This window comes from Ceratotherium simum, chromosome 22, assembly GCF_057802395.1.
Source record: "Ceratotherium simum simum isolate JZ-2026a chromosome 22, ASM5780239v1, whole genome shotgun sequence".
Taxonomy (NCBI): domain Eukaryota; kingdom Metazoa; phylum Chordata; class Mammalia; order Perissodactyla; family Rhinocerotidae; genus Ceratotherium; species Ceratotherium simum.
Genome location: NC_141921.1, coordinates 20,510,947 through 20,538,322, shown reverse-complemented (window position 1 = coordinate 20,538,322; position 27,376 = coordinate 20,510,947).

Genomic DNA, 27,376 nt, shown 5'->3' with positions numbered 1-27,376 from the left:
CTTTTTCCGCACAGCTCAGATTCTCGTGATTCACTAACTTAACCAACAATGCCCCTGATTACCTTACCAGGAGTTGGAAGAGTTTAGGCTACATGAGCAAACTGCTTGATCTCATGTTTCATGGAGACACTGAGGTTTCAGCTGGCTTTTCATACATATCCTTCCTTGAATCAGCTTAGCCAGTCCCCAGTCATCTGGGGTCCATTCAGCCTGTGACCACCAAGCCGTTCCAGGTTTATCTGGATAGGAACTGTGGTCCTGAAGAGCAGGGCATGGCTTGTTTATATATTTCTTTTCTAAAATCTGTTTCTTAAAACCCAGAGAGAAAGCCTAAATGTTCACAAGAGAGGATTGGTGTATTGACACAATGAAGTCTTACAAATGTGTAATATGAGGGCTAGGTGGAGAGATGGGAAATAGTATGAAAACAAAGTAAAAAGTCAGTCCACAAAATCGAATTTGTACTGTACTGGCAAATGCAAAAAAACACGTCTGCATGTGGCAAAGGACTGGAAAGGGCCACAGCAGAATGAAAACACTTGTTCTGGGGAATGTTTTACTTTGCACATCTATCTTTAATGTCATCATATTGTATTGTCAAGGCAGGGTTTGGGAATGCTGGAAAGCACCCATGTATATAAAAGATTGAACATAAAAGGCCACCCCAGTAACCTGCAGAGAGATGTACACACCAGCCTGCAGCATTATGCATCCTTACCAAGGATGTGGATCAGAACCTCAGAGTAAATTCCTCAGTTCTAAAGAAGGAGCTAAGGCTTGCCTGCTTGCTGGGTCCCCAGGAGGCAGACACAGAATCACAACTACAAGATAAATCAGAAATGTGGTTGGTAGAAAAGGTGATGCTCAACAGGTCAGTTGCAGAGCAGGAGCCAGAGAGAAAAATCACCTCTCTCCATTTCGTGGAGCTCCCTGGATACAGAAGAGCTCGAAGAGTGTCTGAATATACCTATCTCACAGGCTTATTCAATTTGACTAAAGTTAACATTTGTTATGCATCTACTCTGTGCCAGGGCCTGTGCTATATGCTGGGCATACAAAGTCAGGATAATTTTGATCCCCAAAAGTTAATTCACAATTAAGTGAGCAACTAACACTTTAAAAATGCATGTGGATCAATGGCATTTTAACAAGGGTGTCAAAACAATTCAATGAGGAAAGAATAGTCTTTTCAACAAATGATGCTGGGACAACTGGATATCCACATGCAAAAGAATGAATTTGGACCCCTACCTCACACCATATACAAAAATTACCTCAAAATAGATCAGACATAAATGTAAGAGCTAAAATTATAAAGTTCTTAAAAGAAAATATAGAGGTAAATCTTCATGACCTTAAATTAGGCAATGTTTTCTTAGATATGACATGAAAAAGCACAAGCAACAAAAGAAAAAATAGATAAGTTGGACTTGATCAAAATTAAAAACTTTTGTGCTTCAAAGGACACTATCAAGAAAGTAAAAAGACTACCCACAGAGTGGGTGAAAATATTTGCAAATCTTGTATCTGATAAGGGTCTAGTATCCAGAATATATAAAGAACACTTATACCTCAGCAATAAAAAGACAAATAACCCAATTAAAAAATGAGCAAAGAATTTGAATAGACATTTCTCCAAAGAAGATATACAAATGACCAATAAGTGAATGAAAAGATGTTCAACATCATTAGTCATTAAGGAAATTCAAATCAAAACCACAGTGAGATACCAGTCCACACCCAGCAGGATGGCTATAATCAAAAGGACAATGAAAAGTGTTGTTGAGGATATGGAGAAATTGGAACCCTCATGCATTGCTGGTAGAAATGTAAAATGGTGCAGCCATTATGCAGAACAGTTCGGTGGTTCCTCCCAAAGCTAAAGATAGAGTTAACCATATGATCTAGCAATTGCACCCAAAAGAATTGAAAACACATGTCCACATAAAAACTTGTACAGGAATGTTCACAGCAGCATTATTTATAATAGTCCAAAAGTATAAACAACCCAAATGTCCATCAACTGATGAATGTGGAATATCCATACAATAGAACACCATTCAGCCATAAAAAGGAATGAAGTACTGATACACGTGTCAAGCAAGACACAAAAGGCCACATATGGCATGCTTCTATTTATATGAAATGCCCATAATAGGCAAATCCATTGAAACATAAAGTAGATTAGCAGTTGCCCAGAGCTGGAGGGAAGGGGGAATGAATAATGACTGCTAAAGGGTACAGGGTTTCATTTTGGGGTGATGAAAATATTCTGTAATTAGATAGTAGTGATGGTTGCACAACCCTGTGACTATACTAAAATCACTGAATTGTACACTTTGAAAGGATGAATTTTGTGGTATGTGAATTATGTATCAGGTGTTTTTTTTAAAAAATACATTTGAAACATTCTATAAACTGTAAAGCACCACACACAATACAATGTCTGTAGCAGGCGCAGGGGGCCCTGGGTATTTCATGTAACTCCCGAATGCTCATCAGCCAAATTCTTGAGGCCCCTTTCAGGCTTCATGCCAGCAGTTCACCAGGATGAGCTGGCCACAGTAGCCAGCTCTGGACCTCGGGAGTCTAACTGGGACATCTGTGTGTCTCTGGTCCTCCAGAAGGAGCTGGGCACATGAGTTCTAGATCTGCTGAGTTCCTCCAGGATGGGATAATGGGAAAGTACAAATAAGCCCACCTGGAAAGCCAGTACAGACCGGGAGGCAAAAGATATTGAGTCAGAAGCATCGGGCTTAGGCCGGAATTCCAGGAGCAGGGCAATCCTAAGCAGGGACACCCCCCACCCGCCCCCCACACACCATCAATTTCTTTCCTCAAATTGGGCCAGACTGTGCCTTGAGATTCTAAGGAGAAGTTCTTCCACTCACTCTGTGGTTCTGCAATAGCAGCCAAAGTGGACAGGCACCCTAGACCCCAGGCACAGCCCTGGTAGAGAAGGGCTATTTGTTTCCCAGGACAGGCCTGCTGCAAAGACTGGTTTGGGGCCACAGGAGCTGGACCTGGTTTCAGAATACTTCCAAGCCATGGGTCCGCCCATGCACCACTGCATTCCTGAGCCACGTCCCTGAACTCTACCTCAGGCTTGGGACTGGACCCTGGTTCTCCGTATGAACTAGTTGCTGTGGCTGCATCTAGGACCCAACCTACGTTTCAAATCACCCCAAGGGTCCCATCTATCTTTGGCCATACAGTAGTCTTCTGAACTCCAGCCAGGGCTGATCAGAGTGTCTGGTACCCAGTATTCGGAGGGTGGCTTGGGCTTCAGATCATCCCTACATTAAGATAATCTCCTGAGCTATATGAGGCTGTCTGATCAAGCCTCAGGCTAACTGGCTGATCTCATCCCCTACCATTCCCACCTCCCTTCATTCCAGACCATGTCGGCCTCCTGGGGGTCTTTAAACCTAAGCATGGTCCCACTTCAGGGCCTCTGCATTGCTCTCCTCTTGCTGGAACACTTCTCTCCCAGTCACATGGCTGGCTCCCTCACTTCATTTAGTTCTTTGCTCAAATGTAACCTCCTCACAGAAGTCTTCTCCGACCACCCTTTATAAAATAGCATCCCTGTTATGTTATATCCCCATATGCTGCTTTATTTTTCCTTCTCCATGTGCTTTTCTTCTGTAGCCCCCTCCAGAATGGACTTTGTTTTGTTCAATGATGTATCCTCAACACCTAAGGGTGCCTGGCACCTAGCTGGCACTTAACACATACCTGTTGAACGAATGAATGAGCAAATGAATGTACAAGTGAATATTTTATCCCATTTGAACCTCCTGACAGCCCTGTGAGCAAGGCAGGTGATGGTTTTTGTCTTAGCTCTGAGAAATTTAAAGCACAAGGACAATAAATTACTTGTCCGTGTTCACAGACAGTTAGGGGTGAAAGAGGAATTCAGGGGGATCTCTCCATGACTCCATGACATCCCTCCTGCTCCGTGTGAAGTCCCTGGATTGGAGGGAAGAGAAGCAGAGCCCGTGAGGCCAGCCCAGGGCAACAGGGCATCAAGAGGAGCAGGTCTCAAGAAGTGGGATGATGACCCGACCGAAAAATGGGCAGAGGAGTTGAACAGGCATTTGTCTGAAGAAGACATACAGACAGCCAACAGGCACACGAAAAGATGTTCAACGCCACTAATCATCAGGGAAACGCAAATCAAAACTACAATGAGATATCACTTCATGCCCGTCAGAATGGCTATTATTAAGACAAGAAACAAGTGCTGGAGAGGATGTGGAGAAAAAGGAACCCTTGTACATTGCTGGTGGAAAGGTGAATTGGTGCAGCCACTATGGAAAACAGTATGGAGATTCCTCAAAAAATAAAAACCAGAACTACCATATGATCCAACTATTCCACTTCTGTGTATTTATCTAAAGAACACAAAAACACTAATTTGAAAAGATGTATGCACCCCTATGTTCATCACAGAATTATTCACAATAGCCAAGATTTGGAAGCAAGCTAAGTGTTCATCAATGGATGAATGGATAAAGAAGATGTGGTACATATATATAACGAAATACTACTCAGCCGTAAAAAAGATGAAATCTTACCATTTGCGACAATATGGATGGACCTTGAGGGTATTATGCTAAGTGAGATAAGTCAGACGGAGAAAGAAAAATACCGTATGATTTCACTCATATGTGGAAGATAGACAAACACACAGATACAGAGAACAGGTTGGTGGTTCCTGGGTGGGGGAGGGTGAAAGAGGTAAAGGGGCACATGTGTACAGTGACAGACGGAAACTAGACTTCTGATGGTGAACACAATGCAGTCTATACAGAACTCGAAAGGTAATGAGATACACCTGAAATTTATATAATGTTATAAACCAAAATGACCTCAATAAAAAAATAAAAAAATAATTGGGATGATGGAGCACTCAAATGGAAGAGCTCAGAAATCTCCCCGCATACTACACCCGTCCAGGAGGCCCTGAGTGTGCCTTCCATCACAGCAAAGCCCTTGCTGGAGACTGCTCTGGAAACACCTGGGGTCATGCTCTACCTTGCTGGTCCTGGAGTAGGTCAAAGAGTCTTCAGAAATTCCTGGGCATAAAGCTAGACGAAAGCCTGCATCCTGGGCCTAGCCTCTTCCCCTCCTTACACTCATGACAATAGGACAAGGGTGCCTGTCCTACTACCTTAGAAAGGGAATGAAAGAACAGGTGCAAAGTACGTTGTAAGTGATCCTGTCACAGGTGGGAGCCTGCTTTCATTTGGAGAGGTGTGGTGATGTCATGGGAAGAGTACTAGGTTGGGAGTTGTGAAATTCTTGCTGGGGTTCCAGCTCTCATAGCTTAGAAGCTCTGTGATGGACAAACCTCATTCCTCTGGGTCTTGATTTTCTCATCTATTAACTGGAACTCATAAGCCCTGCCTCACAGGAATGCTGTGAGGATTTCAGGGACTTGATCCTTGTTGATTGAAGGTCAATGCGATCTATTAGATTGTGATACATTTTGTGCACATGACAAGCCTAGGAATTGACCTAAATAATGGAAGGAAAAGGAAACTAAGCAATCAAGATGGAGAATACTCACTCTCTGTGCCTCGACATTCTCGTCTGCAAAGTGGGAATTATAATAGGACCTATCAGATAGGATTGTTATAAAATGTAATATATGTAAAATGCTCAGAACCCCGCCTGGCTCATGGAAGGCTCCTAGTGGAGGTTAACTATTATTGTTGTTTCTATTGTTATAAATGTCACGTATCAGTATTATTTTCTATAAATAATGAGATATCAGCTATGAGCTGTTGACATATCTGCCTCTAGTTGGGCAATACCGATTATCCATTCCACATCTACTCTCCATCCCAGGGTCCTCGTCAAGAGGGAATGACTCACTTGTCACTTCAACTCCCTCCCTGAATGTGCCTCTCAGCCAAAAACTGGCTTTAGTTCTCATACGTAAAAAGCATTTAAGGTGTAAAATATCATATTGCCTTTCCATGACAAGAGAAGTTTGCTGATTTACATCTCTGTGTGAATCAGTAAGGAAGTAGGAAGCTGTGAAATAATTGGTTTAATAAAAATTAACTACTTATGGGGTGTCCAACCTAGAGATTCCAGTGGTCCCTGGAGGAAGACACAAATGTCTGTACCCACAGGTTGCTTTTTTTTTTTTTTTTTTTTTTTGTGAGGAAGATCAGCCCTGAGCTAACATCCATGCCAGTCCTCCTCTTTTTGCTGAGGAAGATTGGCCCTGAGCTAACATCCGTGCCCATCTTCCTCCACTTTGTGTGGGACGCCGCCACAGCATGGCCTGACAACCGGTGCGTCGGTGCACGCCCGGGATCCGAACCCCGGGCCGCCAGCAGCTGAGTGCACGCACTTAACTGCTACGTCACGGGGCCGGCCCCCCCACAGGTTGCTTTTAACTGTAGAAGAGGGACAGACACATTCTCTGTGCATCAAAATGTAGGGCGAGGGCCAGGGCTGCAGGTCTAAGGAGGCAGATTGCAGTTTGATATTAAAAAACACTTTCCACCGAAGGAGCTGCCTGGAGATGAAATAGCCCAACTCAGGCGGAAGGGTATTCCCTGTCGCTGGATGTGATCAAGTGGAGGCCCCTGCTGCAGAGGAGATTAATTCATTGGGTAAAGGTATGAGTTACAATACTTTTAAGGTCTCTTCCAATTCTAAGATTCCATGACTCTCTGAGTGTAAATTGCCTGGACAGGAGAGAAGGAAGCCGCACTGGCCTGCATCTCAGATCACGATTATACGCACAGAAAACCAAAAGCGCTCAACAGTTGCCTTTGGCTACCTCTATTACACCAGCCAGGGGAATATAAAGACCTCTCTCTCTCCCCCTCCAATCTTGGGGTCACAGCCTCATCTCTCTCCAACAGCAGGCCAGCTTAACCAACACACTGTACCAGCCATCTCGCTACAGGTGAAGATGACTTGCAGGACCATGATTATGCTACTCTGCTCAGCTTGTCACAATTTCATTCATTCAGCAAATGCTTATTGAACAACTATTTTCTGCCAGACACTGTGCTGGTGCTGGTGATACTGAGACAAATAAGGAAGTATGTTCCCTGTCCTCAGGAAACCTACAGGATGGTGGAGCATTCATAGAAGTCAATGAGTATTGTAGTACACTATAACGGAGGTAGAAAGAGTGCACTGAGGAGGGGTGTTTAACATAGACCGGAAAGGATCTCTGGAGGAGATGACATGGACTGAATTTCAGAAGTCCCATAGGAGTTAGCTAGACCAGTGCTATTCATTAGAATTTTCTGCAATGATGGCAATGCTCTGTAATCTACCAATATGGTAGCCACTAGCCACATGTGGCTATTGAGCACTTGAAATGTAGCTAGTTCAACTAAGGAACTGAATTTTTAATTTTATTAATATTGAAATGTTGCTGGATTGGAACAGGACAGATAGGCAAAAGGTGAGGGAAGGATGTTCTGGGCGAAGGAAAGAGAACCAAGGTGTGAAAGAATGTGGCAAATCGAGAGCACTACCAGGCAGCCAGTGAGTGGCCAGTGGAAGGAGCCTGTGGACTGATGGTGGGACATGAGCGAGAGACTGGTCCTGAAAGGCTTTGTGCGCTAAGCTAAGGAATTTGAACCTCATTATCCTGGAAATTCTAAGAAACTGCTGAAGGGTTTTAAGTAGAAAATGATGAAGTTCAGTCTGTGTTTTAGAAATATCACTCTGGCAATAGTGTGAAGAATGAATGGCTGGGGAGGGAGCGGAGGCCAGGGGACCAGTTAGAGGGAGACTGCTGAGAACTTGAATTGCTGAGAGCCTGAGCTAGACGGTGGCAAGAGGGAAAGAAAAGAAGGACTAGGGGTGATTTGAGAGATTCGGGACTTTTAGTACTGATTGGACTTGCTGGTGCGGGGAGCCATGAGAGGACTCAACTGAGATGAGCTCTCCCCCGCCCCGACTCCCCCCAAGATTTCTAGCCTAGATGATGTGGATGCCATGATATAGAATTTCAAGGGAATGGGATGTGGGACAAGGCCACTTAGAGCATGTGTATAGGATCCACAGAAGAGCAGAGAAAGGAGCCCTGGACAAGGCTGGCATTTAAAGGGGGAACTGAGAAAATCAGAGAAGCAAAAAGAAATCTACCAGATTAGTGTCAGCAAAACAGGGAAGAGAGAGTTTCCAGGGAGGAGGAGTCAAGAGTGTCAAATGCGTAAACACTAAAGAGGTGACAGCGAATCTGGCAATTGGGAGCCTGGGGGCATGAGAGGGGAGTAGATCTGATGGAGCATTAGGGGCTTCACATCCATCCGGACTTGGTAACTCAGACCTCTTCCTCCCCAGCGAGTCTGCTCCCTGGAGACCCTGAGGCCCTGTGGTTTTTAAACATTTTGAAGTTTTTAAACATTTTGGAGTCACAAATGCCTTTGACAATCTAATGAAAACTATGCCTCCTTTCTCAAGAAAAATTCACCCTCAAATAAAATGTTGCATTTCATTTCAGGGAACATCTATAGCTCATCCATGGACTCCCCAGTTTTAAAAGGTCTAAATTACTTAGTTCTTACTTGCTGAATTCTCGCTGCAGATGTAGCAGATGTCTGAATAGTAACCAGGAATGTAAGCCTAGATAGAAACCTTCAATTCTGCCATCCCTGAGGCCCTCCAGCCTCAGCTCAAGCCTGGTACATTCACATCCGGTCTTATTGTCCTGCTGCCTGTCAATCAACTCCAAACCATTACACAAATTAGCATCTCTAAAGCCCACCTCAGCAGCCTCTGCTTTGAGACGTGTAACTAGTGTTTCCCAGGGCCCTCAGCTTTGGACACAAAGGGGTCACAAAAGCAGTTACAAAATCAGGGGAACTGCTTGTCACTCCCCCACAACGCCAGTGGGGCCAACAGTAGGCCTTGCTCCTGGCATGTGTGGGTTTGTGGCCCAGCGCCAGTGTGTCACTTTCCCTTCCCATCAAAAATCTTGGCTCATGAAACCCTTATGGCCCACTCTTCTAGTTCTTGAACATACCTAGGAATAGTTGAACTAGTGGAAGGTCTACAGCCTCATCCCGGTTTAGAACCCAGATATGATTTGGGCCATTGAACCTGTTGGGGGAAGAGGGAGAATTTCCCTCTGCCCTTTCCCTTAAGGTTCTTATGGCTGGCCAAATAATTAACAAGACAGGTTAGCAGGAGAAAATAATACCAAGTTTAATAACATGTATACATGGGAGAAACTCAGAAATGAGCAACTCGCCCCTCTGTCTAAGCTGCTTGCTTAAGTATTGCAGCTAAAGGCAAGGAACGTGTTAGGGGTGGGTAGTGGCCTGGGACTTCAGAGGGCAGGAGGACAATTCTTTTCAGGGTCATCTATAGATAATGTGGTCAGGGAGAAACAGAGTTTTTGATAAAAGAAGCTTGGTGCCTTTGCTATTGTAACCTCTATCCTACATTATCTTTGTAGCCATCATGATAGAAGATCTGTTCCAGGAAGGAGCCACCATGTCAAATTCTTTAGGCAGTTAGTGGGGGAGGTTAAATGTCCCTCAGAGAAAACAATCAAGGTAAAGAGATATATTTCAGGGTGGCCAAATCTTGATCTCCCACAGTCCCGCCTTTGAAACTAAAAGTTTCACAGTCCTTTTGAAACTTAAAGAAGTTTCATAGTCCAGAAGCTGAGTTGGTAGATTGTTTCATCTCACTGAACACATTTCTTAGTCCTGATAATAGATCAGTTCAATTAAGTTCCTTTTGGAAGGTGGTGATGCAGGTGGGCTCTCAAGGTTATGCCTATATTGTGGAAGCAAGCAATCAAGTATTTAATAGAAGCATTTCTATGTAAACAAAAGAAAAACAAGGTTAATGGTTGGAGCAAGTTGTAAAGCAGTTTCTGAGTTAGAGGACAGCCAGTTAAGGTTTTAGATGTCAGCGTCAAAGCATCTTTTGCAGTTTAAATGTCTCTGATGGTGTTGTCAGGTCATCTCTTAAGTTTATATCAAGTCCATCAGCTTCAGTTTGTAAGGCTTCAGGAAAAAGGGCAGGTTTAGTTTTCAGTGATTCCAAATGAAAATGATGGAAAAAAATGAAAAACATTAGTTTGGAGATCTGTAGCCAGATATTCTAGGAGACTAGAAGAAATCAGGATACAGTCCAGTCAACAGATATAAAACAAAAACCTCAAAAGACAATTAACAAAACTAGGATCTAATATCCGCAAATGTATACTATAGTTTTTACTGAAATATAATTTTTCTCTCTAAAATCACCCTCATTTTTATTTTTATTTTTATTTATTTATTTATTTTTTTTCCCCCAAAGCCCCAGTAGATAGTTGTATGTCATAGCTGCACGTCCTTCTAGTTGCTGTATGTGGGACGCGGCCTCAGCATGGCCGGAGAAGCGGTGCGTTGGTGCGCGCCCGGGATCTGAACCCCGGCCGCCAGTAGCAGAGCGCTTTACTGGCGTGCACTTAACCGCTAAGCCACGGGGCCGGCCCCACCCTCATTTTTATTAAGATAGCCAAATTAAAACTAACTAGTTTGCAAAATAAGTCTAGTTCCAATAGAGTTGGCACAATTATTTACATAAGTACAGCAAGAATAGCAATTGATCACATAGGCTCTTTTAAATCTGCTTTGCTGGAACTTTTTATAAGGAATCTCAGATTGAACTTCAAAGGCCTCTCGAGGCCAGGAAAGCCAAGCCAAGGATTTTGTCATCAGACTTTGCCTGCAATACCTACAGATTTGGGTGGATTCCTCTCCTCCGAGGTTCCCCCAAAATATTTCGAGGTTCCTTGTACCTGCCAGATAAGTGACATTCTTTACTTATCCTGGTAAGTGCTGCTTGGAACATAAGGTACCAGGCCAATACTTTCACGTGGCTTTATTCCATAAAGTCCAATCTTCATTCCTCAAAAGCTGTATGGTTATATCGCAAATATGATGTTCCAGTCACAGCCTTGGTAATATAACCAGTGTTTCCAATTGTGTCCTGTTATAAGGAGAACAGATTCTTATTGAACTTATGCAAATAACTATATTGCCATGAAAACAACAATACTCACTTACTAAGAGTTTCCAAATCCTGGAGTGATCAGGTAGAGAGAAAAAGATAAATATTTCAATTTTGCTTACAAAAGTATCATTTACCAAATTGTTATGTCATAGCTAGCTCAGGAGAAAAGAGAAAAAGTTTTCCTTAAATCTGAAAAAAACAAAACATTAAAAATTCAGCAATACTTCAAATGAACAATCATAAAAATTATAATCATCCTTATCAGTTCATTCAGTCCTGGGTAATCCATTCTTGATCCCAATCTTTTTGTTAGCAGCTTCATGAAGTCAGTTTCTCCATCAGATTTCTGTAATTTCTTACCAAGTTCAGTTTTATGATCAGAAAGTTTGTCAGAAACCTGTATTCCAGTGTAAATATCAGAGTCCTTTCCATGAATTTTTCTGAAGTTGAAACATATTTTGCAAAAGCATTAGAGCAAAGAAATAAGTCTGTAAACAACAAGACCTCAAAATGGCAATTGATAAAGAAATTTGGTTAATTTTGTGACATACAACACTTTAAAATAATAATAACCAGAATTATGACTGATAACCAGGACAGATCAGAATTTCAGTAATGTTATACAATTTTAAAACACCTATATAAATAACATTTACCCACATAATACCACCTAAGCAGGCTTATCATCACTTGTCTGACAATGCTTTCCATGTAATTTAACATACTTAATAAGCCTAATGAGTTTAGTATCTTCCTCCTTATAGGAAGAGAGCAAATTTCTTTGAGAAGTTTCAGGGCCCTTTGAAAATTCTCAAAGAAAAAAAGTAAAAAAAAGACTTTATTTAAGATATGAATTTTGGGGGAGCTTGTCAAAAATATAAACAGTCAAGTCAATGCAAACAGAACACTAACAGTCCAAAAAGCCTTAATAGAGAGACTTCAGTCTTTTGAACACAGGAAATTATTTTAACAGTTTTTTTTTTTTCCTGTCTTTTAGGTAGACTTACCCAAAGGTAAAGAAAAATCTTTTATAACCTCTTTATCAAGTTTAAGCAAATTATCCTTTTAAGAGAAATAAGACCAAATTATAATTTTGTACCAGCTTACTTCTGCTATTAAAACTCATTTACTTAATTAAATTCATTTTAATCTTAGCCAACTTGACCATGCATAAAACTCTTCTTCCAGAATTCCTCTTTCACAAACCTATAACTTTCTTTTTACATTCAGAATTTGTCCCATGTCTTTCTTTTCCCTCCTAGTACTTGAGGACAAATTTATCTTTCTTAATCAATCAAACAAAATATTTTCATTCTTTGTATCTTTTTTATTCATCTTACTTTCCTTGTACACAGACATATTTTTCTTAATTTTTAGTAGCTTCAATCACATATACTAATTAGAAATTTTAACTCTCAGAAACCCCAATTTGTAAGTAAAAACTAAGTGAACAATTATAAATTTTCTTTTACATTAGTATCTTGTGGCTTGGAAAATTTATAAACACTTCATAACTTCTAGAAATATGTTACTTTATAGTACAATCTTTTAATAAAACACATGCTTATCAATAGACCCAAAACACCTTTTAGTTTTCCTGTAATGAAAAGCCAAAAGTAGACAAACATATATTTAGCAATCAATGTCTAATATCTTATTTATTTGGAAATGATGATACTCAGTGAATTTTTTTCATAAAATTTAGCAAAACTCTAAAGTTTTAAGTCACCAAAGAGAGTTTGGAAGCTGTAACCACCATAACACATAATTATTGTTTAAAGTTCATCCAACATTTATCTTTTTCACAACTATTTAGTTACTTATTCCCAATAATTATTTAGATTGCCTACAAGACTTCATAAGACTTCAGATAAAATTAGCCATCATTTAAATTACTATTTTTGTTAACCAGTTCTGTAATAGAAATAACATCAGTTTTTTCCTACAAAATTTCATGTAAATTTCATCACCTCTTATACCTTTAAACATAGTTATCATTAAGATTTTTATCAATAGGTCTTGGTCTTCTAATTTTGGAAAAGAGAAGCATTCCCAGTCAGACATTTTAAAACATACTCAGGCAAAGGTGATGTAACCTCTTTATATAAAATTAGCTCAAACATTCCAACCTTTATAATCTTATCAACACTTACACTTTTACATGTTCTCAATTCAATTGTAACCTGAGTCAAGGTCTTAAGGCTAGTCAAATTTTTCCCTTCCTTTTTCTGGCCTTTTCTTAGGTACCAATTAAACAATTATGTGAGAGCTCTCAAAATATTTTTTTTCCCCCAATTTAGAAGTTTTTCTAATTCAAAGGATCCGTCGTCTGGCCATTGACGAGTAGGATCTTCATTTGTATATTTATTCCAATAGTGACTCAAACCAATAAGCCTTTTTAAGGAAAGGCCCGGAGGTAACTTTCCACGCTTAGAAGAAATCTTTACCATGGACGCCAGAGGCATCCCTGGTGAGGGCGCAGATGATGTAGCCCCCATGATCCACAGAATTCACTCCCAAAGATATTCAGAGAAAGTAAAGACCTTCGTTGCACAGGCAGTAAGGATGGTGTAGTGCTCCGGTCTCCCACAATAGTGTGGGACGCCTCCAGTCACAGACCCGCTAATCTGTGACACGGGGCAGGCGATACTGGAATGGGATTTTTCCAGCACTAACAAGCAACGAAGGTTAAGATGACAAAAGCCCTTATGGACTGGGCCCTTTATGACAAACTCCCCTGAGAGCTTGGCACAGCCCGACAAAGAGACAGTTTGGAACCCCAGTCTACTCGACTGGCCACCAAGGTGCATAAATGCACCTTCCGTATGGTGGAGACGAAGGAGAATATTCTCACTGGTCACAAAGCCAAGTTCTCAGGACACAGAACAAGACAGAGACTACTCTGAGAGGAAAAGGGATCAAGATCAAAACCAAGAGTACTCTACCAAATTTAAACCAAGAGTCACTAAAAGCACAAGAAACTAGTTTCCCAAATATTTTCTCCTGTCAATCTAAATTTAGAAAGAGAAAAAATTCTCACCATTTCCTTCCACTGGACTCCGCAGATAGAGATTCCGGGAGGCTGACGTGGTAAGAAGTCTTACCTTTTGCCGGCTTTCGTCAGATGTTCCCGTATCTCACCATCTGCAGTAGTCCAGGGAGAAGGCAGGTCTTCCAGCCAGAGAAGGCAACTTGCCAGCCAGTGTGGCTCCTGGCGACTAGGCCAAAACTGTCGGGGGAAGAGGGAGAATCTCCCTCTGCCCTTTCCCTTAAGGTTCTTATGGCTGGCCAAATAATTAACAAGACAGGTTAGCAGGAGAAAATAATACCAAGTTTAATAACATGTATACATGGGAGAAACTCAGAAATGAGCAACTCGCCCCTCTGTCTAAGCTGCTTGCTTAAGTATTGCAGCTAAAGGCAAGGAACGTGTTAGGGGTGGGTAGTGGCCTGGGACTTCAGAGGGCAGGAGGACAATTCTTTTCAGGGTCATCTATAGATAATGTGGTCAGGGAGAAACAGAGTTTGTGATAAAAGAAGCTTGGTGCCTTTGCTATTGTAACCTCTATCCTACATTATCTTTGTAGCCATCATGATAGAAGATCTGTTCCAGGAAGGAGCTACCATGTCAAATTCTTTAGGCAGTTAGTGGGGGAGGTCAAATGTCCCTCAGAGAAAACAATCAAGGTAAAGAGATATATTTCAGGGTGGCCAAATCTTGATCTCCCACAAACCCAAGGAAGGAATGTGATATCAACATATTTTTTCCGGAGAAAAGAGAGAGACCGAATGGAGACACGGAATGGAGAGAACGAAGAAAGGAAGAACCACCTTGTCTCTTTACTTTGGATTCTTAAATCAGTCTTGGTTGTAAAACCTTTACAGAGTAAGATAAAACAGTTGCCAAAACCCCACTTAACAATACTACCCCTACTACAATTAACAATAACAATAATAGTAATAAAACAATGGCCTCAGATGTTACTGTTCTTAAAGCAATTTCTCAAACAGCACCTCCTGGCTAAGATGACTGTCCCCTGGCAGAGCTACAGTGAACGGCAGCGATTCCAGCAAGCTTATGCTTGGCTACTATTTCTGAAAGCTCGGGAAAGCCAGCAAAGTTCCCCACTAACCACCCCAAACACATTCAAACGTTAATTCCAGAACGCGATCTGTTACAATTTACAGTGCATCAACACAGGATGGGGCACCCCTGATGGTGCTGGCTGTTCTGAGCTGCGACGAGTGCGATATGGCCCTTTAGATTTCACAGACACCCACTCCAAGTACAAACACACACTCACACACACACAGGCACACATGCACACCCACTCCATCAGCAGGCTGCGTGGTGTGTGCAGTCAGAAGCCGTGTGGGAAATGTGCAATCACACCTCGCTTTTGGAGGCAGTGAAATCTTTCTTGGTTTGGGAACTGCAACAGTTTGCATGTTGAGAGGGTACGGGAGGTTTCTGAGCATCCTGTGTGGAGCTTGGTGCTCTGGCACAGTTTGCCTAGCTCTCACTTTGCCAGATTCTTTCTGGAGGCCCCCACATAGCCTGGGGAAGGCCCTCAACAGAGCGTAACATTAATCTGTGGTTCTTGTTAGTTTTCTCGAAGATAATACAAAGGTTTGTTCAATAGTTGACAGTTTACACAGATTATTTATATTTCTTACCCCATTTGCTTCACCCAGAGGCAGTGGGAGGAAGCCCAAACAGGAATTATTGACCCTATTTCACAGGGGAAGAAAGGGAACTGCAAAGAGATCAAATGATTTGCTCAAGGTCAATGTGGTAGTAAGTGTTAAAGGAAAAATTATTCTGACACTTGTTAGAAATCAGTAAGGAAGACTTCATTCAAGACTATTGCAATAGGAGAGAGAGGTTGGGCTCAACTGCAAATACAGCCAAGACAGCTGGGGATCTATAGCCAAGGAGCAGAGTGAGGGGGTCAGTGGATGGAAAATCACCAAGAGGAGACATCAAGGGTAGGGGGATTCTTGCTAAACACAGCCAAGGAGTTCGACATCGAAGGTGGGGGATAAAGAACTTGATCAGATATCCAATGTGGGGGATTCTCTCTAAACCAACTTAGCGAGATTCTTGACAAAATTTAGCCATGCTGGGACAGACCAGAAAGCCAAGGTTAAAACCCAGTCAAAAGAGGAGCCTGATCAAAGTCTGGTCAAGGAGAGAGTCTTTGTCATAAGTGGTAGGGCTGAGACCAAAACTTTGGCTCCCAGGTTGGGGGCCTCTCCCCTGAGTTGCCCATAAAATAATCATAATCTCAACTTATCTCTACATTTATCAGTAACTTTATAGCACATAAAGTTACACAGAATTCCACATAGCATTTCCTTCTGCTCGTTGAATTAATACTAAGACTACGTAACGTTTTCTATTTATTGATTACAAATCTTTACCGTTCTTCCAACCCTAAGAACTAAGGAACTATTAGTTAGAAATAAATTTTTCTTTTAAGTCAATACTAATTGATAAAATCCCTTTGGGGAGCAAATGACGGTGTCATATTTTGGCCTCAGGTTTCACTTCTACCGTTTGATTTGCGTGACCTTGAGCGACTCTCTTCATATGGCACAGCCTAGCGGGCTCTGGAGTCACGGTGCGTAGGGCAGAATCCCAGCTCCGCCACTTACAAGCTGTGTGACCTTAGACAAGATCCTTGACCACAATTAGCCTCAGTTTCTTCATTTGTAAAATGGGGATAATAGTAGTCCTCTGTCACGAGGGTTGTGAGGATTGAAATATTCTATTTAAGGCACACAGCACAGTGCCTTTCAAATAGTTAGCGCTCCAGAGCCAGCAGCTGTTATGGCCTCAGTGTCTTTAGTGTAAAATGGAGGTAATAACTCCTCTCTCATGGGATTGTTGTGACAATCGATGCAGATGTCCCTTGTAGCCTTTGTACAATTTAAGTATGATATTGTCAATACTAAGTGCTGCGGGGGCAGATTGAACTGGTCCTTTGATCTGGGGATACTAGCATATTCCATGGGCCTCAAGGGTATCCATCACTGCTGCTCTCCAAGTCACCAGTGAGGAGACTACTGGGCAAGGGGAGAACCTCTTGATTCTTAATGGTAGGAAATGAGACGATGCTCTCCATGCAAAGATCTAGAACAGAGAGAAGTACTCCAGGCGGGGGCCTGCACCTCCCTAGTCAGTCAACTGCTGGAAGTGGGTTATTTTATAGTGAGACCACTGGGACCTCAGAAAGGATCTTCACTGCTCCCATGGAACTGGAGAATTAACAGGTTCAGCCACATGAAATTGCCAATATTCAACTGGTTTCGACCTGCAAAAACACAATTTCATAGGATTCAACCTGATATTAACCTCTTCTTTGTGAATTCATTTGTCAGTGATTCACTGGTTCGGTCTTTCATTCCACAAACATTGACTGTCGTCCAATGTGTGGGCTGTTGTGCACGGAGTTAAGGGACTAACTAGTCTCTGTCTCTCCTTCCTGCCTCAGTTCTGGACCAATTGAGAGAGATACGGAGTCAGGCAGGTGGGAATTGAAATGTTGGCGTTATTACTGATAAGTTTGATTCTAGAGGGTGTGGCTTGGTCACAGGGTGACAATGGGCTTTGTAATGTTGAACCCCAGGATTGGTCAGATGACCCACTCAGTCACAAGGACAACTAGAAAACTGCCACCCACACCTTTACTGCTGGGGCTACCCATGCACACGTTCTCTGCTGAGACAGTGCCCAAAAAGAAGTGAGGCAGGAGAATGAACAACAAACCGGGTTCCTCCCCAAGCTCACCACTCAGTTCATCACCCTCCATCCGGGGGGCAAAGTGAGTAACGTCAATTCAGGGCGAGTACGACTTGCCATCTTTCCCCGTGGAAACTAAGCCAGGGAAAGGAGGTTCCCCCAACAAATAGTAACAGTAGAAAACAAACAAACAAACAAACAAAACCCTCTACTTTCTAAAAGCCTACACGTGTGCAGGAGACTTTATTAAAGGTGTTGAGGTAACCGAAATGGGTTTACATCCCAGCAAAGCTAACAAATTATAATTCGTTGCTGGAAATCATTTTCTTAACAGACCACTACTTAGTTCCGTTGTCCCTTTCCCCCTCCTTCCTCTTCCTCTGTCCCCTCCCTTTCTTCTCTGCCCTTTATCTCTCAGGAGCCCCACTCCCTTCCTCCCATTTATTATGTAGAGCATTTTGGTTCTTTTCAACCTCTACCCTCCAATTTCAGTTGAGATATTTCTTTGCATATTTCTTCTATCTCCAGAGAATGTACCTCTTTCTGTAATACAGAAGAAGCTAACTTAAGAGTACCTAAATTATTCTTCTAAGTCCTGAAAACCCCAAACCTCTTTTTTACCCCCTATCCTTCCTGCCATAAAATAAAAACCTAAAAAATATTCTCAATTTTTTCTACTTTTGACAGGGCTGGAATTTCCCCCCAAAATGTTTTTTCCTAAATACAATTATTCTAAACACTAACTCCAGCAAAGCTTACTGTTCAAAAACACAACACTACAACCTCTGCTCTCCAACATTAGAGTTAGTACATTAAACTTTGTAATATAGGCATAAATTAGTCTCAACCTGAATCATCGATTTCCATTCCCCCTTTTTCCCTTAAATTAAGAAAAAAATGAGGAAAAGCTAAGAAATTAAGAGAAGTCTTCAATGACTTTTTCTCCTTAAAGAAAGGGATCCTTTCTAGTAATCAGCTTTCAGGAATTATGGCTTCTTTTCTAATGATTAATCATACTCATGACAAATCTGGGGAGAAATGTAAATTTAAGGAAAAGTACATTTTGATACAATTCTAAAAACATATTTCAAACATGGGATCAATAACACAATTCTACTAGATGATCATCTCTAATTCTGAGTATCAGGATAATAAAATATGGAACTGGGGGATATTTTAGAAACCATCAGACTCCTCCTCCTTGTTAAGACCTAGTTCAATGCCTCGCCCAAGCCCACCCAGGGAGTGAGGGGCAGAGCAGGGACTAGAACCCAGTTCCCAGCTCCCAGCCCTGTGCCTTCCCCTTTTCTTGTCTGCTGTCAGGTTCTACTTTAAAAACCACCAGAACATCAGAGCAGAAACTGGAGTTTTCATCTTTCCTCATGGCCTATGGATAATGCAATTCTAATTAGTATAATTAAAGGACACCTAGAAATGAAACTCTATGAAGTATTTGGAGAAGGTGGACTTGGAATCTTTACAACACTCCTCCCATTTATCCAAGAAGCCACATACTCTCCCTGCTGCTGATGCACAAAGCACCCCTATGCTAAGACCTCCTGCCTCCTTAGTTGTGCATCCTTCCAGCAGGACCACCAGTCCACCCCTCTCAGTGCATCACCCTATTTACACCTGCTCTAGGGGAGCATGGTTTACACTTCTCTAGTGAAATGTTCACACTTGCTTAATGAAGAGGAGGACCACCAGCCTCATTATAGCTGCTCCCGGGTAAGATTGAGGCTATTTCTGACCCTTGCACTGGAGATAATACGCTTACTTAGTTCTTTATTGGACCACACAAAAGAAAAGCACAGTAGAGCATGCATGACACAAGCTTCTTGAGTTGTTTTAACGATGTTCAGTTCCGATGTCCTTAACATAAATTTTAACTTATTCTATGAGCTCATTTGTATACTTTCTCTCAGAAATACAACATGGATGGAGCAGAAATGAGACCCAATGACTACATTACATGTATATCCTGCCAATAGTCTAAGTTATCCAAATGCCAGCAGATGCATCCCATTCAACTTTGGAATCAGGATCAGGGGTTATTCTTTTCAAAGGCAGAGTGAGGAGGGGCATTTTGCCTGGGTGACTCCCACAGAGGGGAAGCAGAAAAGCCTGTGTTGGAAGCCCAGAGTTCTGTTGCCAACCCGGTACTATTGAGCAAAGAGAATTCTCATCCCTACCTGGTGTCCCCAGACAGTGGCTCTGCTGTAATCAAGACTTGGGGAGGAGGGGTAAGGGGATGAAGGAGGATGTCACAGATGGTTGTCAAAGGGATAAGGAGTTATACTATGGGAACAAACACCTTGACTTTGCTGAGGCATAAACTTCACAGTGGGAAAGCATTATTTCAGTGACAAAGCTTTGTGCAGTTGACATTATCTCTTAATTATCTGCCTAAGAATGCATTTGTCAAGTTTCATGAGATGGGATTGATAACAATAAACCTGCATTTCTGCACAATATTTTAATTCTGAAGGCAGAAGCAGCATAACACACAAGGAAAGCACTGAAGGCGGCTCATCTTGGCTGCTGCTGGCTGTGCGCAGATTCCAACCCCATAACTATAGCAAAGCCTATGACCCGTTCTGCCAAACCGGACCGTCAGACTGCATCAGGGTTCTGGAGCCACTAGGCTAAGACAAGATTTCCGGAATGTCTGGCCCAAAGATTCCACATCTTGGGAAGATACCCTTCATTGCCACCTCCAAAAACACAGAGCTGGTCTTGGCTCTCCTGGCTATGCTCCTTTCATTCCATCCTTTCCCCCAAGTATGAATGGCTCCAGCTCCTCCCTAAACAGCCACACTGATTTTTCTCTTCATGACCTTGAGGCTGCCTTTCCTGCAGTGTATTCACCAGGGCAAGATCCAGTTGCTGTCAGAAATAGGGTAGAGCTTCCGGGCTTGGATGACCTGACCTCTACATAAACACAGCTCCTTCTAGAACTCCATCCTTTCATTCTCCCAGGGAATTTAGAAGACATCCCCCAAGGGGCTGAACCACATAATGTTTCAGTGTCTCCACTCAAAGGATATTGAGGCTCACATGCGCACTATACTCCAGTAATCTGCTCTGATATTCCAGAGTTTCTGGGCTGGATGTGTGGGTTAGTGTCCCAACATGACCCTCATTACTGGGAGCCAAGGACAGAACCCTAGAGATTATCAGCATTTAAAGGATAGGTTTGGGGATGAGGAATCCACAAAAGAGACTGGGAAGGAAAAACCAGGCAGAATATGCACGTCCACCCACACCTGCCCATCCATGCCTGGGTCAGAGAGAGCATCCTAGAGGACCAGGAAACTGACTGTGACAGATGGTTGCAGAATGGCCTCCAACTTGGTTACACCTCCCTGTATCTACACTCTTCAGTAGCTCCCTCCCACACTAACTCAAGGCTTGCCCATGGGACTTGCATTGGCCAAAGGGACAGGAACATACATGATGGTAGCAGGGACTTGAAAAGCACTTGCACTTGGAGCCCTGTGACCACGCCGTGGAAAGATGCCCTGGCTAGCCTGCTGGATGATGAGAGGCACACGGCCCATTCTCCCCAGCTGACAGTCTGCCAACCCCCAGACACATGAATGAGGCCATCCTGGATCATTCAGCCATAGCCAGCCCACCTGCTGACTGCAGCTGCATGAGTGAGCTCAACAGAGATCAGCCTAACAGCCCAGACTAGAAGAACCACATTGTGTGGTTTATTTTGCATCCAGAGGTAATAATTGATACACTGACCAAGACAAATTCAGATTAGGGATCCCAAGTATGAGGGTTAATTTCATGTGTCAACTTAACTGGGTGCCCAGACATTTGGTCAGACATTATTCTGGGTGTGCCTGTGAGAGTGTTTCTGGATGATATTAATATTCAAATCAGTAGACTGAGAAAAGCAGATTGCCCTTCCTGATGTGGGTTGGCCTTATCCAATCACTTGAAGACCTGAATAGAACAAAAAGGCTGAGTAAGAGGCAACTTTGCCTGCCTGACTGCTGAGTTGGGACATCGGTCTTCTGCCCTCAGACTTGAACTTAAACCATTGGCTTTCCTGGTTCTTAGTCCTTCAGACTTGGATCGTAACTTACACCACTGGCTCTCCAGTGTCTCCAGTGTGTTGACTGCAGACCTCAGGACTTCTCAGCCCCCTTAATCATATGAGCCAATTCCTAATAATAAATCTCTCTCTATATATATAGACAGACAGAAATACAAATAAATATTATTATATATCATAAATATTTATATAATAATAAATATATATATAATGTAAACATCATATGTATACATAAAGTATATATCTTACTGGTTCTGTGTCTCTGGAGAGCCCTGACTAACACACCATGAGAATACAATGGTGTTCTCCACTCAAGGCTGCTCCTCTGGCTCTCCCTAGCACGCACAGTACTTCCCCTTCCCCGGAGGGGGCTGAGACAGTCTGCAGGTGGAACTGGAGCCTTCAGACTCCTTTGTTCTAATTGCAATCAGCAGTGACTTTCCATCCGCTGGTGCCACCCATGAGCTCCCCTGCTCCTTCTTCTCAGCTGGGGGAGTGGAGCCGTCACCCTGGAAATGCAGTCCCTGGGCTGTGGAGGGAAGAAGGATGAAGGGAGGAAGGTTAGGGCTGATTGATGTTGCACAGGGGCCATTCTTTTTCCTCTTTTTCTTCCCCCACAGAACTGAACCCGAAATAAATGAACAGACTCACTCATTCCTGAGTTTTAATGGAACTAATTATCTGATTGCAGAGTCCCAACTCTGTGACTGCTTTCATTCTGGCTAGCGTTAGATTGCATTACTATTTTCATTTGTTTTCATTATTATTAGCTTTTAGCAATGAAATGGAGTTAAAATTTTTACAGTTTGTAACATGCTTTTTGTACTAATAATTCAAGTACTTTTGAGTAGGAGCTGAGAGCATTAATTTGTCAATCACTCCTGCTTTGTATCTAGTCCTACTTTAAACAGACTAAACAAAAGAAATGAACACTATATATTTCCCCAAGGGATAGAACTTGTAAACATTCAGATATGTGAGGCTTTCATGAAATTATAAACCGTAATTCCAAGGTATATTGCACAAATAATAGGGTATTTCGAAATCAGTGCAGCTGACACACAAAAGCTTCAACTCTGGTTCAGATAATAACACAGGGCAGCCATCTGTGCTCAGTCTACCACTGAAGTCAGGAACCAAGGTGAAGGTGAATAAATGCAAACATTTTTGGAGGTTGAGCAGAAGGTCTTCAAGAAGCTCTGAGTCAGGGACCTATGCATTAAGGAAAATGAGATCCTTTCCCAGCCTCTACGCCCACTCAATCAGAAGCAGCATTTCAAAAACAAGAACAAAATGGGGATAGCCCGAACTACCACCAAGAAATGCCACATTAATTCTCCCAGGAGTGTTTACAACAAAGAGAAAGGGAAACAAGATCCAGAACTAGAAATAAATGTGGTGTTGTAACTGCATGTAAATGCGAAACAACCCCTCTATTAAACGTGATAAGAAAAGATCAGCTTATATCCGTGCAATGCCTAGATTACAGGCTTTTTAAAATAAAGAAATGCTGTCTTATTACCTTAAAATACATATAGCAGGGCTGGCCCCGTGGCTTAGCAGTTAAGTGCACGTACTCCGGTGCCGGCGGCCCGGGTTCGGATTCCGAGTGTGCACCAACGCACTGCTTCTCTGGCCATGCTGAGGCCGCGTCCCACATACAGCAACTAGAAGGATGTGCAGCTATGACATACAACTATCTACTGGGGCTTTGGGGGAAAAATAAAAAATAAAAAAAAAAATTAAAAAAAAAATACATATAGCACTCAATCAGATTAGGACAATATTAGTCCTCTAGAACCTACTTTAATGAATGAATAGGAATGATTTGTAATTATCAAATCAATTGTCTTGTGTAACTAGGTCTTTGAGTAGTCTTGAAAACAATTTATTCTCTTAACTAGGTTAAGTACTCTCTCTCTGAAAATCTTGTGTATCTTTGTTTCTTAAAGCTTTTTTTTTCCCTAAAGCAAGGGAAATCTATAACTCAGCTCCATGGTCGATGGTACAGGTCCTGGATTGGAAGCACCCCCCGAGAATAGAGGGCCTCAGGTGGGCCTGTTCTGGTCCCAGTACTGTCTGGGAAGAAAGAACAAGTGGGACAGAATGTCAAACTTGGCCCCTAAAATTAAACACTGCCAAGAAAACCCAGGAATTGGTATGTTCCTGGGTTTCACTCCCACTGCGTAAGGCTGTAATTTGGATAAACTCATATTTCTGACTAGAATATATTTTGCCGTTAGTAAGAGGTTGTGCTACCCCTGTTCTCTAAACCAGGGAGGTTTTTCAAGTTTGGATTTTCTTTCGCAGAAGAGACCTTGGCAATTGACCAATTGGTTAATCCTGTTGACTCTCCGAGTCCCCTCTACATGCCCTGCCTCCCACCCCCGCCTCCCAGGCTGCTCAAAAAATAGCTTTTGACTGTGGCCTTTAACAATATGATAATTTATTTAAAACAGATACAGTCCTGAAAGTGACCCACTTAAAATTATTAAAGAGATACTGTGTTTATTTTTGCTGTCCATAAAACAGAAAATGGTTTATGAATATGCAAACCGATCTGATGTAATTAGCATGATTGGCTTCCACCGCACTCCGTTTTATGTGGTTAGGAGAGTAGATGCAGAAACTAATGAGGTCATGTTAATGTGCCTGTGAAGAGAGCTTCAGCTGTCAGAACAACGAAGGCGAACGTCTGGGAGAATCTTTTCTTTTCCACAAAATCACAGAAAGTGGGCACGCATGGGGCGAGCGCCTGCCTGTGCGCTGGAGTACCACAAGGTCCGGGAGCCACTTTGCCTCCCGCATGTGAGGAGTCCAGATGAGAAATAAAATTCTGTGTCCATTCGGAGCAATGATTAATGTGGTATTTAATTATCTAGAAAGTCCTCAACAAGTGCTAATAACCGAAACTCCTCTGGCAGTGGGCACATGCCACACGGTCCCATTAGACATGCTAACACCCTATCCCTGGCCCTTCTTAATTAAAATAAGAGGCAAAAATGTTAATTGTGCACCGACCAGCTCTTGGGATTAATCTGCCCTGATCGTTGGGCCCTGCTAACCCGAGACAGCAGGTTTCTCATGGGGGCATGAGGCTTGCACAAAAGGCTCCTCCTCACCCAGTGCTGCTACCCACCTGGGAAATTCAGGCCCCCGCCAGGGGAGGGGAAGAGGAAGGGAGGCTGGCCATGAATGGGCAGGGAGGCTCTTTAATCAGAATGCTGGAAGGCATGTCGCAGAAAGCTTCTTAGATATTGAACAGGACACACAGACTGCCACTGAGATTTTCCTTCCACATCTCTTCTAAAGCATAAACATATGAACTTGAAAACCTTATTTTCAATTTCTGCCAGCGTCTCTATAGCTCTAAAAATACACCTTGCCTCTTTGTAATCCCTCCCTCCAACACACACACACACACACACACACACACACACACACACACACACACACACACACATTTTGCAACAGAAACAAAGCACATCCTGAGAGCTCCCATATTAAGGGAGGGGACCAGTTGAAAGTGAAAAATGACGTTTTGGTGCCAATCAAAGACTCAGACAAGCTTAATGTAAAGGGATCTCACTGGAAAGACATTGAATTGGCTCATTGTAAGGATGCTTAAGCAAAAAGCAAAGGAAATTGGTGTTCTTCAGCCTGCACCTGGCGGTAGCCACGACTCCCACCTTTGGAGAAGCAGCTGGTCCATTTCTCGGGGCCTCTCCAGATACAGGATCTCAAGGAGGAAGATTTCTTTGAGTGCCTACTATGTGCCTGGCACTTTTCTGGGTCTTGTGAAATAGGGATTTTTATCCCCATTATACAGATGAGGAAACTGAGGCTTAGAGAAGATAAATAACTTGCCATAACCAAAGAGCTAGTATACGGCAGAGGCAGCTTCCAAATCCAGGTCTGTTTCACTTAACGGTCTGTGTTTTTTTACTATGTTGTCTTAGGCTGGGGGACAAAAGGAGAGAAGTGTGGGTCCCACCCTGTGATGCCTTAAGTTTGGCTTGTTTAAGCAGCATTTAGCCAAAAATAATTCTACAACCTTGAAAACTGGCTCGAATTTGACATGTCTCACCCAAGTAACTCCCGGGGAAAGGGACTAACAGGAAAAATGGAAACTAGGTCTTCTTCAGCCTGGCCTCCCAACCCTCTCAGCCCTTGCACTCTACATCCTGGTCACATGGAATTCACTTGCCACTTCCCAGACGTGTTGTGAACCTTCACATCCCCATGTTTTTGCATGCTGATCCCTCTGGCTGGCTTTCCCTCCTTGTGCAGCACTCATTCCATTTCTTTACGTGGCAATCAGCCTCATCCTTCAAGGCTGAGCCTGAATTTCCCTTTTTCTATAGGATTACATTTCTACAGAGGCAAGCATGTTGAACCTACCTGTGTTTTATATCAGTATCACACGGATGATAGCTGCTTGTTCATATGTCTATCTTCTTGGCTAGACTGTGTGTCCTTTGAGAGAAGAAACATGAATGTGTGTCTATAGCACTTAGCCAATGCTAGGTCCATCAAATGTACTCCTTAAATGTTGGTTGAATGCATGCATAAGTGAAGGAATAAAGGAATAAGTAAATTTTTTTTTTGTGTGAGGAGATCAGCCCTGTGCTAACATCCGCCAATCCTCCTCTTTTTTTGCTGAGGAAGACGGCCCTGGGCTAACATCTGTGCCCATCTTCCTCCACTTTATATGGGACGCCGCCACAGCATGGCTTGCCAAGCAGTGCGTCGGTGCGCGCCCAGGATCCGAACCAGCGAACCCCGGGCCGCCGCAGCGGAGCGCGCGCACTTAACCGCTTGCGCCACCGGGCCGGCCCCAGGAATAAGTAAATTTTTAAGAAGTGTGTTGTCCTTTTCTTTGGCATTTCCACAACTTTGGGGGAATATACTTATGAGATAATTTCTTTCCTTTGCACACAGAGAGCCCTACACATGGGCAGAATGCAATTCCCATCCACGAAAGCAGAGATGCGACTGTGGAGGTGTCAAAAGGTCCCAGCCCAACCCAAAATCTCTCGCCCACAAAACTGTCCGTTGTCTCAGTTTTCATCCTGATTTCGTGGCACCATTACCTCTCTCTCATAAATATTTATCACAGTTGTAATTTTACATCTAGTTAAGTGATTCTTTGAATAATAGCTAGTACCCACCTCCCCCACTGGACTATAAGATCCTGGAGGGCAGGTTTGTGTGTCTTTTTCTCTCTAATCACCACTGTACATCCCACATCTAGCCCAGTGCCTGACACAGACTTGGTGTTCTGTAAATACCCGCTGAGCCTCGGTTTTTCCATCTGTGCAGCAGGTGCTCTCCCAGCTCTGCCATTCTGTGATGCTGTGACAACCCCACATTTAGAGTCACTCCTGGGAGTGAACACTTTAAGTCTTCAGATGGCCCAGGTTAAAACTCAAATCTATTACCCAAACAAGAGTACACTAGTACAAGAGCAAATGATGGCCTAGCAGATTGGCCAACTATCATTAATGAGACCTTGACAAAAGGCAAAGAGATGGGTGTGGTGGTGGTGGCGGCAAGTACAG